We start from the raw sequence: 20,038 nt of genomic DNA on the forward strand, positions 1-20,038 counted from the left end.
CAGCTACTCAAAGTCCTTCAGAGAAGAGCATTTGTAAGGCTTAGTAATTTGCAAAGAATCAAAATCTTCCCTTGAAAACAACTGTACAAAGCAGAGACTTGAAAAATATGTTTTTGACCAGAAGACTAGTACATTAAAATGCAACATTCTTCCTTGTGCAGTATCTGCAGCTATCTTGGATACAGAGGACAGAATGGCTTTTAGTTTGAACTCAGAAGCTATTTATCTAATCACACTAGTGTGAGCTGATGTTATATGACTCTAACAAATGTCACTGACTTAACTATGGCATTGAAATCCTGCCTAAAGGATATTATGGAAGAAAAAGTAGGGCAGACAGTGGGAATTTAGAGAGCCTCCAAAGCCCTGCCTGCATTATTGCCTTTGTACCAAAAGTGTTTCTGAAGCTGAAACACATTTGCTTGTGTTCATGAAACTCTACAGCCATTTAAATGCAAATTTAGATTAAAAATCAAATTTGCTGATAATGTTCTTTAAAGAGCAAGGTGATGGCATTTCTAAGCATGTAGGAAGCACTATAATCAGGGCTAAGTTATCCAATATAATCATATTTTATCTACCAAAAGATCACTAAGAAGTTAAATTCTAACATTTTCCTCAAAAAATTGATGGCCACAGATTGCAATATCAAGTTACAAAACTAACAGCATCCAAATTCTCTTTTTTGGTACATAAAGATTCACTTTGTAATTGAAGTCACAAATTTCTGAATATAAAATAGAGTACAAACCAATTCAGAGACAAAGCTCATACATGAATTTTTTCTAAGGATTAGAAAAAATAATTCAGTGATGATATAGGCATGATTAAGCTTATAGGCTGGAAATGAACTAAGAAACATAAAGTTTACAGTAACTGATCAAATTCCCAAATCCCTTCAAGAATCAGTCCTAGCACTCTAAGGGGCTATGCATGAAACACTGATGCAGTGGTTTCAACATTGTTGACTATGGCATCAATCAGTGACTTGGCTCCAATCATTATCTTGACTGGTTTTAATCACAGCCCAAAATGGCAACCCAGCAGGCTGGTCTTCCCCAGCTGCACTGACTTCATTTGACAAGTTCAAGATCAGTCCCAGATTTAGTGTTTTCCCATGACCAAAAAATAACCAAGCATTTACTTTTCAAGAAGTGTTAATTTGTACTGCCATTTTCACACAACAGGGCAGAGAACATACCATTACCCTCTTGGCAGATGACTACCATGGCAAGATCACATAAGGGAAGTTGCAATAAACTTTTCTGTGTCTAAGTAGAGGATTATCTATTTCTGCCTTGTTTCACAGCTCAGTTAAGCCTCTGAGTTACTCTAGATCAGTACTGATTTTCTAAAGCACTAAAAATATTTCTTGCACATGATCACCTCCACTGGGCTGATTCACACAAGTGAAAGTTGTTTTTCTAATCTGAAATTTAAGCACTTGTGCTTTTCATCTTTTTGATTACATATATCAGAACAATTAACATTAAGTCCCTGAAGAATAAAAGAAAATTTAAACTATCAAAATTAAACTCACAACTTTAGGAAAATGTATTTAAGGAGACAGCAGCATAGCATGTTTTAAGGAATACCAGCACACGTGAACATGTGACTAAAACTAAACTTGAAATGGTACTTTAAAGCTACCCTAGCACTGAAAAACCATTTGCTAGTCAACAGAATAGAACAGCATCTTAATAGAAGCACTTCAGTTGCTGCTGGTTAAAATCATTCATGTGAACTCAATCTTCCATGCTTCACTGCAAGTTCAAGACAGAAAATATCACATCTCAAGTGCCTCATACCAGCTCTAAGTGCTGCTGGAAATCCACGTTTTCAAAAGACACACAAAATGTGCTTACATAGATCTGGGCAGTCACACATCAAGAACCTATTTGTGTCTTTCCTGTCATGTTAAGCAGTTTTCCTGCTATTAAACAGCAAAGATATGTCCCCAGGGACGTGCCTGGGACATTGCACACCATTGTTTCAGGAACGCCCTAAGTGCAACATTTTGGAGCCTATCTGAAAACATCTTGCCAAGCTGAAAACAAAACAGAGAACAGGGCAGCATCCACCACTTTCATCAGCTAAAAATATGTCTTCAACCTTTGAGAGGCACAAAGTCCTTCTGCTGCTTGCTGAGCAGTTAAGGGACTTCTCTTTCCAGCCACTCCTAACCAAGCTGCACAACTGAAGACCATTTTGGCAAATGGTGCCTGACAGCTACCAGTGCTTCCATCAAGGAGGGACTGCTTGTCAGGCTTGCCGTGGAGACCAGGCAGTTCCTGTGGAGAAGGTTTAAAATATTCAACATATCATTCCTTGCACTTTATGTGCCCCTGAGTCTCTTCTGTTCAAGCTAGCAAACTGCAAAGATGGCAGACAGATTTTGGCTTAACTGGGCAGTGGGCTGGGAGGGAGGAAGAGAAAGAAGACAACAGAAATCTTGAGGAGCTGACACCTGAGGTAAGTGTGGTGTTCGCTGGGGCATACCCATAACTTATCACAAAGACCAAAATCCATACATGAGGTCAAGAAAATCTCCAAATATGAGCACCTTTACTTGTGCCACTAACAAAGGCAGCAAGATAAATATTCACTGCACATTACACACACATCTTGTTTTCCTTTACATTAAACCCTAATTGAGGTCCCTGCCGAAATACAGGTTTAATAGGGTTATGCTACTCATTTCACATCAGGACCTTGAATCTTTTTAAGTGGCAAAATGTCTTAACTTGATAAGTGAGTTAAGCAGGTGGTAGGTTGTACAGTAATATTTGTGGAAATAAGCAAGCCTTATTATATTGTTACACAACATAGCCATGTTTAAGGCTAAGAAAAGCAAATTTTTTTTTAGTCTTCTGTTTTATTTGGAGTAGAATAATTGCAACTGGCTTTCTAAGAAAGTTCACTTATTCTTTTGCAGAAAACATTTCCAATAATCCTGTTTTATGACTTAAAATAGCTGACAAGGCTTAGCACAAAGTCTATTCATGCAATATATACAAACAGAACATTTTAAATAACTTAGATGCTTCTGATATAAGCCATATCTGAAAGTGTAAAATTATTCTTACAGAAGTTAAGCAATAAATGAGTATCATTTGTAACACTGTGACTTTTCTACTGAAGGACTGCTAGTTCTCTTTGAGAAAAGGATGAGCTTCCATTAAAAGAATTTCACCACAGATGTTCCCAGCCGTTCTATTTCCTGCCTAGCTAGAAGTATTTCCATAACATCACATACAAGCTGTTTACACAAGGATCCTGAGGACAATCTTTTACTTGCTATAAGTGTACAAGCAGCACACTATCATGACAAGAAGTAGCAAATATAAATTTAACCAGGAGCTGAACACAGGACCCTGGGTTATTTAATGCCTTAGCTACAATTACTACACATCAGTAAAGATGATACCAATGAAAGGTTTGTAAATAGCAACTGTAAAGCAACATCATGTGCAGATACAAGTCAGGTTATTTAAGGTGAGTTATTTTCACATTTGAGTATCTGGACAGATAAATGAAATGGGATTTTGTTTTTTGGAGACTTTTTTACACTATTTTAAGACCTAAGTAACACTGCCAATGCATTCATTTTTCACCAGATCAAATGCTATTTTGTTGTCCCTGTAGGAGAAAGAACAGAAACAATACTCCATGACTTGTTGGGGGACATGGTTAGAAAGGTGCTGATGATAGTGCTAACAGTTTTAGTTGTTAACACCAGCAACTTTTAACTTGTTCCTGTTTAACTGTAACAACACTATTCCAGCTAGACTGCTTGACCAGTGCAGCCTTGACAGATTTTTTTTTCTAAAAGACAAGCCAGGAGAGATAGGGTCTGCTTGCAAATAATTTTCCAAATAAGTTACGTTTTAGCATGATATTGGGCAAAACAGTCAAGAGCTGTTTGGAACACCACAACTTCCCTAAAGACATCATCTCCATCACCTTTGGATCCAGGTTATTCCTATGCATTGCAATACTGAGAGACTACAATTTTTTTCAATAAGAAATACACTAGCAATGCTGCTTCACTACATGATACTGCAAATATCTATAAACAGAAATCGCCATTTCTTGCCATTCATGGCAGTGAGAGTTGTAACTGTGGTCCCAATCTACACATTACTTAACATAAAATGAAATTAACTAGAAATGGAAGAAACTCTATTCTCCTTCACACATCAGTTTTCAGTGCCAGCAAAGAAAGAAGGCTAACACAAGACAGTGAGACAATTGGCTGACACTCAAAATGTTGCATTCTACAACTGAAATGTCATGGTATGTTCCTCAAAAGAAAGCTATTGCTGTATGTTTTAGGAAGTTCAGATTAGAAGGGCTGAATAAGTAGTAATACTTCATTTGTCTGAATGCTGCAAGCCATTTCTACTATGGTAACAGATTCATCTGCACAAACTGCAAAACTGGAAGAGGCAGATTTAGAAGTACAAGCCTCGTTTTACCACACTGGAAATACCCTGAAGTAACTGAAAAGCTATTCAAGTTTTTAAGTGTAAATGTAGGTGCCTGTCATTTTCAAACCTTAACCTACTTCACAGCAATAGAACTTGCAGCCAGACCCTTTACACCTATTAGATATGTCAAGTGGGAAAAATCTACACTTAGAATATGCAGTGGTACTAGCAGAGATTATTTGTTATGTCTTTTATATTTACTCTCCAATTTACTCCAACAATTTACTCTCCAGTTTTCTTTTATGAGGTTGAGCTTGAAGGAACAATTCTATTCATATTGGCAAATACCTGGGGCATCCTTCACATATAATTATATCTATTTAAAGTGAAGGAATAACAAAATCCAACGTCACTTGCTACAGTGGAGTAGAACGCAAGTTGCTATGCATCTGTTTTTCAGTAGCACACCAGTTATTCTTTTTCAGATTTTTTGGGGCAAAGCTCCCCATTTCAATTCTTTTTCATACTTTATTAAATATATGCACAGGTTAAATATTAACATCACATATAAGTTACTCTGTTTTGACTCTGGCATGTTTTTTGTTGGTTGGGGAGTTTCTTTGGTAGTTTGGGGGGCAGGGTTTTGGATGAGCTTGGAAGATCCTTTCTGCTACTGAGACTACCTTCGAAATTCCTAGTGCTATCTTTATTTTATAGCTATTGTAAACACATCCATTGGATGAGACTTGCAGAGTACAAATTGTACTTACAAACCCAGAAGCACCTGAAAATAAGAATCTCCATTCAGTTTTCATCTACATGCCTACTGAAGCTATGACCTACTAAGACTGAAATCAAGCACATCAGGCAGGTCATTTAGTACCCAGTCTTGAATAGATTAAGTCAGGAGCAGAATGTCATTGACTTAAACAGGAACATGATTAAATTCAAAATCCCCCATGACGAATGGTTTCCAGCTATTCAACTTCTCTTGCTCAGAACAGATAAGCTGGCATTAGTTCTGAACTATTTTTTTTCCTTGGTGGGTGACATAAATATTTAACATACTTGTCCTGTATAAAATTTTTCCAGCAGACTTCTGGGTTTAGAATACTTAGCAGGATTCAGTGTGTTGGGTATCTTTCTATGGTGCTGTATTAAACTGTAGTGCCAGACATTTAACCAGTACTTCACTTATTCTTCAGGGGGATGGGAAAAAAGTGATATGAACAGTTAAGCAACTCATGGCATCTCAGGCTTTTAGAATCCTTTTTTAAGAGCCCTGCTTTGCAATATACAGAAGTAATTTATAGCTCCCAATGTGATCAAAGAACAACTTTGGGAAGAAGTCATTGAAAAAGGACGTCAGCTGTCCAAGTAAACACATTTATGATGTTTGCTTGTTATTAGCCAGGGAGCTTCTAAAACTTGTATTGCTGAAAAAACATGTTTAATAAGCGATGGAAGTCAAGCCAGACAACAGCACCAAGTACAGTTTGCTTAAGGGAAGGAAAGACAGAGGAAAAGCAGCAAGAGGAGCTGGATGAAACCATTTTAATACAAAACAATATAGAAATATTGACAAATTCTCAACAAAAAGCACAAGAGCTTTGACCTCCATTTGCAAAGCTAGTTTCTTGCCTGGACTTTTATCTTTATACAAGAGAAAATATGAGCAATTCAAAACTAGTATTCTGAATCATTCATAAGAGAATGTTTTTCTCTCACAGTTTATACACAACTGATGATCTACACAGAGATGATGATTTACCCTGTCACACCACTGAAGCATGAAGAACATTAGAGCACTTTAGTCACTCTGGTAAAAATCCTAAATGGCTCGATAAAGGAAGCAAATATAATATTTCATCACTGAAAGACAGTGGTTCCCACTCTCCTCCGCCATGTTTATGCAGTCCTGAAGTGTTTAGATTTTTGCAGTTACTTGCTACAAGTAAGTTTTATAAGTCACAAGATGGGAAAATAAATTATTTCCTAAAGGTATCAGGATTCTATTTTTCTGAAGATGGCACTCATTATATACAGCTAACAACGCAGGTGTAGTATACTTCCAGTTGCTGAGAAAAATGATACTTTGATGTCTGCCTGCATTTCAGGAGAGAGAAGAAACTTCTGGATATCTTGACCTTGAAGCAGTGCAGAGCACAGTCATGGAAGTTAGACACAAGGCAGCAAGCTGAAACACCTTAAAAACATGTTAAATATTACATTAAATTTCACCTGGATTTATTCCCTTCCTATGGGAAAAACATCTGATTTTATTCAGCTTCCCCTGAACAGACTGCATGGTTATGCTGCAACGTATCTGAATTACTCTAGCTACTTTGACACCTCCACATGAATGACAATACAAGTAGTGCAAAGATACCCAGCCCAAGGATCCATTTAATGCTAAAGTGCAATGACTAACCTAGAATAACCTAACACCTGTGTAAACAACTCTGTGTCCCCCCATGTTCCATGTGAAGAAACTTCATCAGGCTGCTGTGAACTACCCTTGAGTCATACCGAAAACCCAAGAACAAGTTCCATCCTCTTCCTCCCAGAAGTGCTTACATCCTAACCTCACCAAGTCACTGCACTGCAATTCTCAAGCACAATATGACAACAGAAGAATCCAACCTGACCTATGCTCTAGATGACTTTAAAATTCTACACTTCAACGATTGCTGTAAGTATCTCAAGGGTGGTCTACAGTAATAAAGGCAGTCAATCTACGCTATGATCAAAGGGAGCGATGAATGAAATTCATGATCATGCTTTTTAGAAGTGCAATCTACGTCAAAACTGGAACTCGGAGTTGTTTGCGTAACACTCATACATATTCATGTTCCTAGATGGACCCTGAAATTCCTTTTCCCTTATTTATTGACACACTGTACTGCTTATTGTGCCTACTGCTCATCTGACCTTGGAAAGAAGCCACACATCATTTTAATCAAATTAAACTACTACAAGAAAAGACGGTCATATTTGTGCTGCAAAACTAAATATGGCTCCTCCTGGCATTTAACAACAACAAAAAATAACCTTTTATGCTTGTGATATACACAGTCATTGCCTCATGTACTGTTGCTGAGTTTTATGAACCTGAAATAATCACTAACAAGCTTTGATGTATTCTGCTGTTTCAAAACCCGCAGTATTATCTATACATACTTGTATTCTCCACTACAGACTATGACCTGGTTTTCACATGCCCTACTTTTTTGGTATACCCAGCTCTAGCTAACCACTGGTCATCTTTCTGCTAACATACTAACTTCCTACAAGACACAAGGACAGCAAAGCAGAAGGGGGAAAGCAGGCAAAAACCTCCGAGGCTTCAGTACTGCGCTATTAGTCTGTACATACTGTATACAGAGAAAACACACAAAAGGTTTATTCAGCACCTCTTATTTAATGTAGTGCTGCTCAACTAGAACACAGGGCTTGCAGTCTATTTTACAACGTGTATTTCACAGACACCTTCAGGCAGGTTTTGCTTTCACATCCACTCAAAATAAATGAAACCAAAAGCTGATTCTTGTAATTGCAAAATTCTCTTAATACATGCACTGACATTTATTTTTCCAAAATTACACAGATTTCACTAGCACTTAATGAACATTCGGAAGACTGAACATTATCTCCCCTTATCTTCTCCTTTAGGATTTTTGGTCCTGGAGTATGTGTTATGTAGAAATTTCACATTATTTATATAGTTATATGCACAAAGACGCCCTTTACATAAGAGTTTTTGGCATCAAGGTATTTAAATCCTGGTTTAAAGCCAACACAAGCAACCTGCAAACAGAAGCCTATATTGTACAGTTAGCCTGTATTATGTTCATAAATGCATTTATCATCCCAGAAGAATTTTGAAGCTGGATTTACTTTGGCAAGGATAAGAAATGACAAGGCGAATGGTTTAAGCTGCCGTGTGAAAAGACAGGACAGTAAGGAAAGCTGACTGGTAGCACTCAACTCCAAGAAAATAAAAGCAGAAAGGGTGGTATTCAAGTGAGAGAGGAAATTCTTGAAGAGCTTCTGCAAAACTAGCTTATGTAGCTGCTTGCTCCCTCTAAGTAAAATTAAAGAAAATTGTAAATAGTACAGTGGAGAAAAATACTTATATAAGATGCTCTCAGGTATCTCCAGATGTCACATAGCTCAGCTCAAACAAAAAAACAACTTCCACCCCTCACCCCCAAAATGACACATGTATGCCCTGGAATAAAGGCCACCTTCCATAAACTTGCTTTATTTGCTTTGCTGGACACTGCCAATAAAAATCAGGTCAGATGCAGCTGAGAATTTTGTAATTTTTTTTGGTTTTGTGTTCTCTGTGTCTGTGTGTGTGTATGAATTAAACACACACACACACACTTGTCTTCAGTGTCTCAAAACGTTGTACCTTTTAGGTTTGTCTCGAAAGAAGAGGCACAAAAGTTTGTTTGTTCCACTTGCAAGTAAGATGTATTTAGCACAACTGTGATAACAGCTATCTATAGGTAATTATTCAAATATTTCCCACAGACAGAAAGCCACACTATGACAGCCTGTATTCATTCCACTTCCCTCCCTTCTTCCCCTCTTGCACCTAAATAAGATACAGAAGACAGTGCTCCCAGCAGATAACCATTAAAATGATTAGATAAATATTTAATAGCACAGACTTCCTGGTACTATTTTTGGATTTGTGCAAGGAAAGAGCAAATCCCAATTTGCATTTCACAAACAGAATAACTATCTTCCAAACAAGCAGCTCAGCACACATGCAGAGGCTTAGAATATGAAACTACTTTGCTTGAAAGTCAGACTTCTGTCTGAAATTCAAAAACTTTCACGCCTTGTACAGTTCTTACTTGCTAAAAATAAGATGCTGTTAAAGTAAACAAGATACTCACTCAATGCATGCTCTAATCATCATATTAAAAATATACAAACCTGTATGAAATATAACAGTGCTTTTCTTGTAGCCAGAAGGCAGACGAATGTTTCGGAGCAATCCCTTTGCTGTCAGCCTTATGCGCATGTTGGATAAGGAAAATTTCGGGGACCATAACATGTCTTCAGCGCAGTTGGAAGACACACAAGCAAGAAACAGCCTCCATGTACTATCACATACTATGTTTTTAAAATCACTACTGGCAGAAGTGAGCAAATCTTGCTAAAGGAAACAGGCTTGAAGAAATAATCAGGTCTCCATTCCTTTGCTGTTACTCCTTATGCACAGACAAGCAAAAAATCAGTAAAAGCAGATATCCACAATGTAAATGCTGCTGGCAGCTTCTCCTCACCAGATGTTCTGGAAACAAAGCTTGTCCTCAGAATAAAACCGACTTAGTGATTTCGAAAACCAACAGCCTCTGAATTGCATCACAGAACCAATGCTCAATCTGCTACGGGACTCCGTGGGCTGGGAACTGGAAAAGGAGAAATGGGAGGAGGAGGATGAGGAGGGAGGAGGAGGAAGTGGGTGGTCTCACCAGCTGAATATATCATCCGGCAATGTCACAGTCCATGTAATTCTTCTTTGGAAACTGTAAGGAACATTATTTGAATATTCCTGGAGGCACAGTTCAGCTTTGCTCTCCAAAAATCTTTGCAGGGTGCACTTTTTAAAACTGCTTCTTTCAATCAAATATTATGTCCACATTTAAAGTACTAACAAATCCAAAGATGCATCTATTCTCTAAGAACAATTCACTATTTGAGAGCTGCTTAAGGGAAATTCTGCTCAGCTTGGCAGCTCAACACTGCAGATGCTTCCATTTATCATCAGAGGAGAAGGACTCGGGCATTAATTCACATTAAAACAGTTCTCTGCCAGCTGGGTTTTGAAGGCACCCAAACACTGAGGCAAATAAGCAGTGTTGGAGGAATTCTTACAAAATAGATGGACTTTCCATATTTGATTAGCCCTCACATAAAAAGTTTCCTCTTACTATTTAATGAGCTGAAAAGTTCATTAAATAGTAAGAGGACATTAGAAGACATGAAAAGACATTAGAAAATGTCACATTTTTTATCTGCGACCATGACTACACATACATGCACTGGCCACCTTCCTGTGCAAAAAGAAACATTTCACTACTTTTCCTGAGGTCAGCAGCTGCCTTACTAGGCAGCCTCTGCAGCAGGGACCACCCAAGTACTCTCAGCCAGTGCTGGAGACAAGACAGTGGCAGCTCATACTTCTTTGGCGTTGTTTGAAGAGCTGGCCTCCACAGACTTTGTCACTCTTTAGAGACAACAAAATTAGGTACTTTTCCATTGATTCTGCACTTCTACCATTTCAGCAAACCCCAGCCAATTTTCTCTAACATTTGAAGAGTTTTTCCACTTCCAGAAAAAATTAACTCAACTTAGTCTGAAGCAGGTATAAGCCAAATCAAATATCACAGTGACAGCTCTCATTTTAGCAGTGCCTTACCTGTTCTCTCTTTACCTCCACAAATCTAACTTTTATATTTTAATAGCATGTTTTACTTGCTCAAGATGCACTTTAAATTCATAGAGCTTATTTTCCACATCAGCTAGAACTAAAAATAGCATGTTGTTGCTGTATCTGGGTATCTCTGAGATCAGGCAGAGCCGGGTGCAGTGACAGTGAAGCAGATGCTCACTGTATGTAGAGCAGAAGAGCTGCAGCACAGCACCCAGACAGACCCACCAAGGCAACTTCCACAGCAGACTGTGCGAGAATATACCAGCATGTTTTCAAAGCAGGTACCAAAATATTTATTTCCCAGCACACTGATGAAACACCAACTCTGAAGTATTATAATACATCTTCAGTCTACACAAAACCATTCAAAGTAAGTACAAAGACAGTAAATTAGGTTTTTTTGTTTGGTTCCCAGGGCAGCCTCTGCACACAGCAGGGCATGCATGTCATTACTGCTATAAAACCTCATCTATTCCTTCTAGTCTGAAGAGCTTTGGCACAAGCAATGTGTGTTCATCTATCTTTCCAACAGCCTGCAGTTCCAGACTCTTTCCTAATCCAATACTATTATCAAAGACATTGCCCCTTTCTGGGCTGCATTATGATGATGCTTGAAAACCACACTGAGCAGTAAACCAGAAGGCTTGTTACAGCACAATTCAGTAGACTTGTGTATTCACACATGCACAGTTTCAAAAGCACATCTCATCAAATATTAGATCATTATTGTCAAATCATTTCTTAATTAAGGCATTTTGAGATTTTTGCTGGGCATACAGCCAGTCTTCAGACAGCATTTAGTACCCAGCCACACCAAGTTTTACCCTTTTGCCAGGGCACCCCCAGAAGAACTCCCTTTTATTTCCCTCCTGTTCCCACATTCCTCCAAGGGAGAAGCTGCCCTATGTAGTAAATATTTTCTCACCTTCCCAATCTGATGCTCTCAAAAAGGTGGAAACAATCCAATCAGGCTAAAAAAAAACCCCAAACCACTGCAAACCAACAAAACACATCCAAAAAACAACCCACCACTTCTCCCCATCCTTGCCTCAGTGCTTAGGACAAAGGTAAAGAACTCCTCATTGGCTGTAAAACCAGAGAAGATGGAACACCCCGCTGAAACCTCCTAGGAACAGGAGCTAGAACAAAGAATCTCTACAGGAAAAACATGATGTAATGAACCAGTTTGGAAACTGCAGAAGGAATGAATCACCAAACAAAATATGAGCAGACCAAAGCTCTATATGAACATCAAAATCCTTTTAGGAAAGAACAAAACTACTTTTACGAAGATACACAAGTAATACTTTTACTGCCTCTTCTTTCCTGCTCTTTGTTTGGGTGAAAATAGGCCATGAAGAAACAGACACACCATATTACTTGTAAAAAACCTTCTAATCTGACAAAAATGCCTTTCCAGCCTCTAGTTTTAATTCTATTAAACCCCAGAAACCTGAAACAAGTCTGTGTTATTCAGAAGCAGACCTGACAGCACAAATAAAGAGCAATGGATGCATTTCTCATCTAGTGCCATCTAGTACCCAGTGCTCAGAGTGCTCTGACAGCAGCCGGCAAGAGTACTGCCCACGCCAGTCTGAGCAGCTCCCAGGCAAGACTTAACTTGCAGAGAGGTTCCTCCAGTAATCTTTCCAGAGCTCAGTGTCCCACCACAGCACAGCCCCACTGTGGTGGCCGTGCATGTGCCAGCATGGTTTCCTCGGCTCAAGAAAACGGCACCTTCCACTCCTCTCTGCACTCCCACGATAGTCATCTAGGGCCTCGTGCTGCCAGACTACAAAGCCAGGGTGTAATCCACAGGATCTTCACAGAGCACGCCAGGAGCATGCACTGTCTACATTTCATGCATAACATGAGGATCACAGACAGGTCTTTCTCTTTCTTGACATTAGAGAAGGGCGACAGAAAATAGCAGCAGAAAAGAGCAGAATAAAATTGGAAGCAATATACAAAGGACAAAAGGACAAGACAGATTTTATTCACTAGCGTCTTACTGCTGCCTTCCCTCTGACTCCAAGGGCAGAACTTGTGATTAACATGGAAAAAGGGGCTCTATCCTGTTATGAACACGTAATTCAGTCTGGGCTGCTAAATGCATCAGTACCTGATGACACCATCACATCGACGGAGGGGCCAGACCTATTTTAACCCCAGCAGATTTAGTATATCTGCCATTCCTGGGAACATTAGCAATATGAAAAAAAGGAGCAAAGTGCACTGGCATGTACAGGCTCTCAATTCAGCCTCACGAGGCCAAATCCACAGTGTCTGCATTTCTGCTGTCCCTTTCCCTCTCTCCTCATCCAACAACCTTTAAAAATGCCACTGGAACACAGTTAAGTGTCTCACTGTATAAAGGTCTAAATCAGGAGCTAGATATTTAGACCCAAGAAGTCCATGTAAAGGACACTTGGCTCCATGTCACAAGACAGCAAGAGCAGCACAGAGCAGATGGGTTTTACTGGCATGCTTTACTTCAGGAAGAACTGAAGGGTAATTGCTTATGCAAAGAGATGCAAAAAGCAGGAACCTACTAACAGCCAAAAGGTCATCTGTGTCCTCATTTTTATTTCTGGAAAATGACTGCTCCCACGCCACTTTCCTGTGATCTCCTTGCTCTAGCCAGTGCTCCGCTTTGAAAAGCTAATCGTCCTGTAGGCAACAGTACCCGCTGCCACAATGAATGCAAACTGCACCTTCAAGACTAATTTTAAGCTCAAATCCTCTCCTGAAAAAAAAAAGGAAACATCTTCCTTCCTCAGAGCCGGAACTAAAATCTTGAATAATTTATGCTTCTTCTTTCTGTTCACAGAAGCTTTTAATCATTATAAATTCAGCAGCCTGTCAAACTGAAGGTGATGCTGCAGTGGATTCCCAGGCAAACTGATACAGGAATCAGGCTGATCTGTGTTTCCCACATGCAACAGTGGAATTTACATTATCTTCACTCTATTATAATTGAGAATAGCCACAAAACACTACAAGAATAATTTCACTTTTAACTTCTGATTTAAGGGAAGTGCATTTGCAAGGTATCCCTTTCAAAATGGCATTTTGGTTAGAGTTCCTCAGTCAAAATCCTACAGAGCTACTACCCTACAACACTGTACAATATCATTAATGTTAGAGTAAAATGCCCTAAAATTTGAAATAAAATGCCTTTCAATGATGTGGCCAGATGTGAAAAAAAACTCGCAACCACTTCTTTGCTGCCATTCAGAAACAGGGTAGGTGTATGCTTAAGTTCTTGTGAGCTCAAATCTCAAGCAACCGAGGAAAAATAAATGCTTAAACTAGACCCACAGCCTACAGATCTATTAATTATTTGTTTACATAATACTGATTTATATTCCCCATGCATGTGTATTTCATCCATGGCCTCACAACAATACCCAGAGAGCCACTAAGAAAGAGCAGTATCGTAAATAAAGTCAATTTGGCAAGTATATGCCCTAAGACATGATAGTGGGTTTATCTGGAGAGCCCAAAGCACACTCAAGATAACTCACTGTCTTTTGCCCACCCGTGTGGGCTTTGTAAACCCTCCCTCACTGCAGACCTGCAGAAAAAAAGGCAGATGTACAAGTTGTTTAACCATCTTTGACAAAAGACCATGAGTTTCACATTTCTCTGACAGCTCAATGATCTTTCAAGTATTATGTCCACTTAAGCCCCTAACACGGTCCAACGAACTCCAGCTCCCAACAAGGGAATTTTCTCTATCACTTGGACTGAGCTGATGCAGTCTGTAGATATCCCTTTCAGCTGCCCTCTTTACTCACACAGAGGCTGGCCTGCCCAATATTTAGACAAGTGCGAGAAAACCAAAGCTCTGTGCTGCTCTCCTGTGTGGCTTGTTATTGTGAAACATCAAAATAAATACCAGGGAAGAGAACCACAGACATTCCTTCCCACAACAGAATAAATACCACAGAAATAAACTACAAACATTCCTGCTGTAGAAAGCCTGCATACTTCTGCATCACCACTTGTTCGGAGTATGGATGTGCGGAGCTGGAGAGCAAGGTTCTCACAGAAGTTTGGAACTAAATAATAACAAAGAACTCTGAAATATCTAACCTGTAATGCACAAAACAAGTCCTTACTTAAAAGCATTAACAGAAGAAACAGACCTGGTAGTACGAAAACCATTTTGGTTGGGCTACAAAAGGCCTTAATGAATGATCATCTGTCATGATAGCAAAACTGATAAAACCCCTACCAAGTCCTCATTGCTGTAATTTTAAATATAATCCCAACATTTTCAGTCCATCAACCTGACAAACTGCCCACACATTACTACTACCACTTAGACGGCTCATATGTTACTCCATAGCAAACCTTGAGGCTTTGGAATTCCTTTTTGTTTGTAAAAGGTTTTTTGTAAAAATATCTGTTGAAGGCACAGGGAAGAGTGCTGTTAGCACCTAACAACAGACAACCTTCCCAAATGGCTAACTTTCAAAAGATCAACTCTGAGAAGAACACAAGGAACATGAATGCAAATACACTGACAGACTTAGCTGAAGGGACCAAATCTGGTATATGTTAATATAGTGTTGTCATGTACCTCTGGCTTTTTTGCATCCTATTGCCTATTGTAACAAACACACCATAACAGGCAAACAGCATTTGTTTAAATATAAACAAACAAACCAAAAAACCCCACTCAAAACAGATTACTTCAGTGTTTAGAGCGGCATTCTCTGATTATCAAAACCAGCCATTCCACTTTGAAGACTTCTGGAGCATTCTAGGTCTCACCCAAGAAATTAAATCCTTAGATCCTGTTGTACTATACTTTATTTAGTAACAGTGTAAAAATCTGGCCAAGAAGGCAACAGCTATTGTGTTTCAAAGATTATTTCAGGTTTATAGACATTCCCTTAACCCTTCAAAATAAATATCATTACATGTCCCAAATGAATATAATTATTAAGAAACTCAAATTCATACATTTAGATTATATGTATTTATTTATATAGAAATGCCAGCTTTCATAGCTAGTTCACCTGCAGTAGCTACTCTACTTAGCTTTGCTGTCTGTTTGTAAGAGCATTAGCCTGAAGGTATTCTAAGGTTAGATCATGAGACAATTGAGTCATTCAGATAGTCCTCATAGTTCACATGAATGAGAAAAACATCTAAAAAAAGTCTATAGCCAGCTTTTTATTGCAGCTAGAAAGGCAACAAAATCATTCAGCCACAGTAAAATATCTGCAAAAAGAGGTTTAACCCTGATGTCTGTTGCTTTTCAAGGCATAAAGTGAAAATATTAATTTACATTGTTCAACTCCCAGAATTTCCAGTGTGTAAAACATTAACTGTTTTAAAGGAATACAGACTCTAATCTTGTACTACTCTGGTCACCCCAAAACATACAAAACTGTTCCAAGTTCTTCTTCAGGATTTCCTGGCTTTTCTTGTGGAGATAGGGACAGAGACAGAAAAACTGATTAACCCAACTTATTTACAAATGCTTTTACCATGAAGCTTTTAACACCGGAGACTGAGAATCCAGTCTATCCAATACTTCTATATTGAAATTCCCAGTTAGAGCTAGTCAGAAGTCCCACTTCTGCACCTCTTGGCTGCCAGGGCATGTATATTCACATACATATCAAGGCCTTTTCAAGTCTCCAAGCAACACCACTGCCTGCACAGATTCTCTACACTTGCAAAAACTCTTACAAGCAAATACACACCACTCTCCAATCAATAACAAACCCCTAAAGATCTGATACAAAAGGAGAAACAGAACCCTAATGAGTTATTTGAGCAGATATCCCCTCATCAGTTGGGGTAATTTGCCATACATTGCTGAATGTCACAGTCAACTGGAGACCTAAGTATCTGGCACTCAAAACAATGTGCATCACATCTCAGAACAGTTTTCCCAATTTTTAAGGAAAATACACATTTTGACACAGTATAACATATAATTTTAAAATATTAAGTCTTGTTTGTTGTTGACAAAGCACAATCAGAGTGTGATAAACACTAATTCTTGTTTTCCAGACCTGGAAAATGCAAGTATTTTGAGAGTAACCTACTCTATCAAAGAATCTACAACATAAGAACTGTTTCCTCTCAAGTTTCAACAGGGTTGATTAAGAGCACGAAAGAAAGGGGTGTAAACTGAATCTTAAAGTATGCCTCCAACTTTTGTCTGAACCGGAGTATTTTGTCAGCAAAAGCATCTTATCTCAATAAAAGGGTTTGAGTGAAGAGTCAGACCCCACCTTTAACAACCTGTTCCAATGGACAACTTCTTAGACTGTTATATTTATACATTATTCTTCCATTTGAGCTTGATCAGCACTATTACTCACTTTTGCAATAAGCCCCCTTACTTAATTTCTTTCCTCTCTCAGTGTTATAGTTTCTCACAAATGGACGAACTAAAAGAAACATCCTTTGTTTATGAGAGTAAGAAAACAGAACACCATGGTGGAGCATGTACCATTTTTTGATAAAGCTTCTTTGGTATTCATGGCTTCTACAGCCTTTAGCAACCAATTCTATGCTCCATACTCCATCACAGTGCTAAAGGATACAATATAAATCACACTGTTAATTTTGAATAAAACTTTACAGGTGTATCCATCAGTTGTCCTGGCTGTTGTCCTGACAATGGTCTTATGCTCCAAATGTAAGTCTAACTTGTTATCCATAATACACCACAGATCCCTTTTAGGGTCATGGAAAACCAGGATAAGCCAAATATTCACATGTTTTATTCCCAAAGTGATTGCTTTACCTTTGGAACTGCCAAATATGATATTTGCTTTTGCTTGACTTACATGGGTTCAGAGATTACTGTGCTGTAACTTAATGTTTGGCCAGTAACAGAGACCTGAGATGTGAATACCCACTGCCTCCACACACACTGCACTGTAATATACTACAGAGGAATTAGACACAGCCAGCTTTTTCTACAGGGATGCTGAAATAAGAAGGAAACAGCACTTACTTTATGCATTTTTAGAGGCAGTTTTGCATATAGTTCAAAATTCCACCTCATAAGAGGCAACATTTTTATTCATATTTACATTAAGACATTACAGTAAGTGCATATAAACATCATTACTTGAAGTTAGCAAGTTAAGAAGTATAATAAAACATTCCCAAGAACTTAATTCTGCCTTAGCTTTAAAGCCAGTGCTGAAGAAATACACCGTAGAACTTGTAGAATTTATCTAATGCACTGAACATCACACATGAAAAATAGAGAATTCAGAAAAAGAAGCCTTGTGAATGTTTTAACACAAACAAGAAACAAACAGCTGCGAACAGGCAAGTCTGTCCAGTTTTACAGGCAAACTAACAGTATGTTGTGGCTTGCTTCATCAAGCAGATTCTGGCTGTGCATCATTGCTGTAAATGAATGGAAAATGGAGAAACAGCACCAACATTAAGGGAACAGAAGTGTATCTAGAAAAACCTGCTATTTTTTCATCCTTGAAAAAATGTGAAAGGCAGCATGAACAACTGAGCTAGACACTTAGTAATACCTTAATATCAGAGTTCTGATATTGAGTTAAAATATTAACTCTTAATTAAGAGTTAATAAATTACCAGAGTTCTGCTGTAACAAATTAGTCCTGGGCACATGGGCGGGAAATAGAAGTGAGGTTGGAACTTCTGACGGGATAAGGCTAAAAACTTTAGACTTAACTATGGCACTGAAATAAAAGAACAAAAGCTTTATACTAGCAGCAGTCATTAGAACAAAGCTTCACTGTAATATCAAAAAAAAAAAAAAAAAAAAGACACTGGGCCTCATTCTACATGGTACTGCCTGGCATTATTTCAGTTCATTTCAAAAAAGATCATTTGTCTTTTCTTAAAATGTAAGACATTGTATTGCAGAATAGACAAGCAGTCACACAGTATTTTTATTCTGTAAGAACTATCTGCAACTGTAAGGGTGGAAAAAAGCTTCTTAAAAGTGCAAAATACTCCACCAGACAGCTCTGCATTCATAAATGGGATATCATACTAATTCTCCGTACAAATTAGAAATGTATTAAGTTGAATGTCTAAGATCTCCAGTTTTGGAAACTGACTCAGTACAGTAAGCAGTTCAGGTTTCTTAAAACAAACTGAAATACAGCCATTTTATTAGCAAAAGTATGAATAAAGAGCATTTATTAAAATATTGCTAAATATTACAGTCAATTTGGAGTTTATGGCTGTGTTTTTCAAATCCAACACTTCAAAGTTATGTAGCCATACTCTTTTTTAGGTCAGAAAAGATGAATCATATGCAAAAGTCTACTAAACCAGTAAGAAGGGGAGAGAACACACTACTTTTCTGGAAAGTAGAGAGAAAGTGCACACTGAATTTTGAGGGAAATAAAGTTATATTTTGAGACTAGTGTAAGCAAGCATAAGAGAAATTAACTTTTCTAGTTTCTAGTCCAGACATGGATTTTATTGCTTATTAGAAGCTTCCTCAATTGAACTGATCAATATTGCTAGCTGAATCATGCCCTACATGCTTATACAATAGACTAGGTTTGAGCATTTGAGCTCTTGAAATTCAGTGTCAGGCTTTACCTACACTAACATTGGTTCAGCCAAATATCATTAAAAGCAAGAAACAGAACGAACTCTGGGCAAAGTCTGACAGAAGCCCTGACTCTTCGCAGAAGATATCGAAGTACTTGGCCACAATTGATATGAATATATTTGACACCCAAGAGAGGAAAAGACAAAAGTATTAAATGCATGTTATGACTACAGGAAATGTAAAAAATACTGCCACAGTTCCAGAGTTACAGGGCAGAACTGACTTGCCTGGTAATTTCAGACCGAAATTTCCAACATCTGCTTGGCTACAGCCCCTCTTTCAGAAAGACATCTGCTATTCACTCAGGGGACACAGGGCCTTCCGGTGATCTTCAGTATCTTTCAAAAAGGGCTTTTCAATGAGTAATTAATGACAAGTAGCTTTTAATTCAACAAACACACACTGATTCTTGGGAAACTAATTTAGACTGCCAGCTCTCTTGAAAAGACCTGGAAACTGCTGCAAGTAGAAGCATCATCTGAAGACTTTTCAGTCTCTTGGCAGACAAAAATTGGCACCAGGTGTCCTGACTGGCGCAAACACCAAAAACAAACCCAATAT

General features: G+C 38.4%; 1 protein-coding gene across 1 annotated transcript in view; it reads right to left on the reverse strand.

The window, feature by feature from the left end:
* The window catches only part of MTUS1 (microtubule associated scaffold protein 1), a 116,522-nt gene that overhangs the window by 39,215 nt on the left and 57,269 nt on the right, over nt 1-20,038 (reverse strand).

Source organism: Camarhynchus parvulus, chromosome 4 (genome assembly GCF_901933205.1).
Source record: "Camarhynchus parvulus chromosome 4, STF_HiC, whole genome shotgun sequence".
Classification (NCBI taxonomy): Eukaryota; Metazoa; Chordata; class Aves; order Passeriformes; family Thraupidae; genus Camarhynchus; species Camarhynchus parvulus.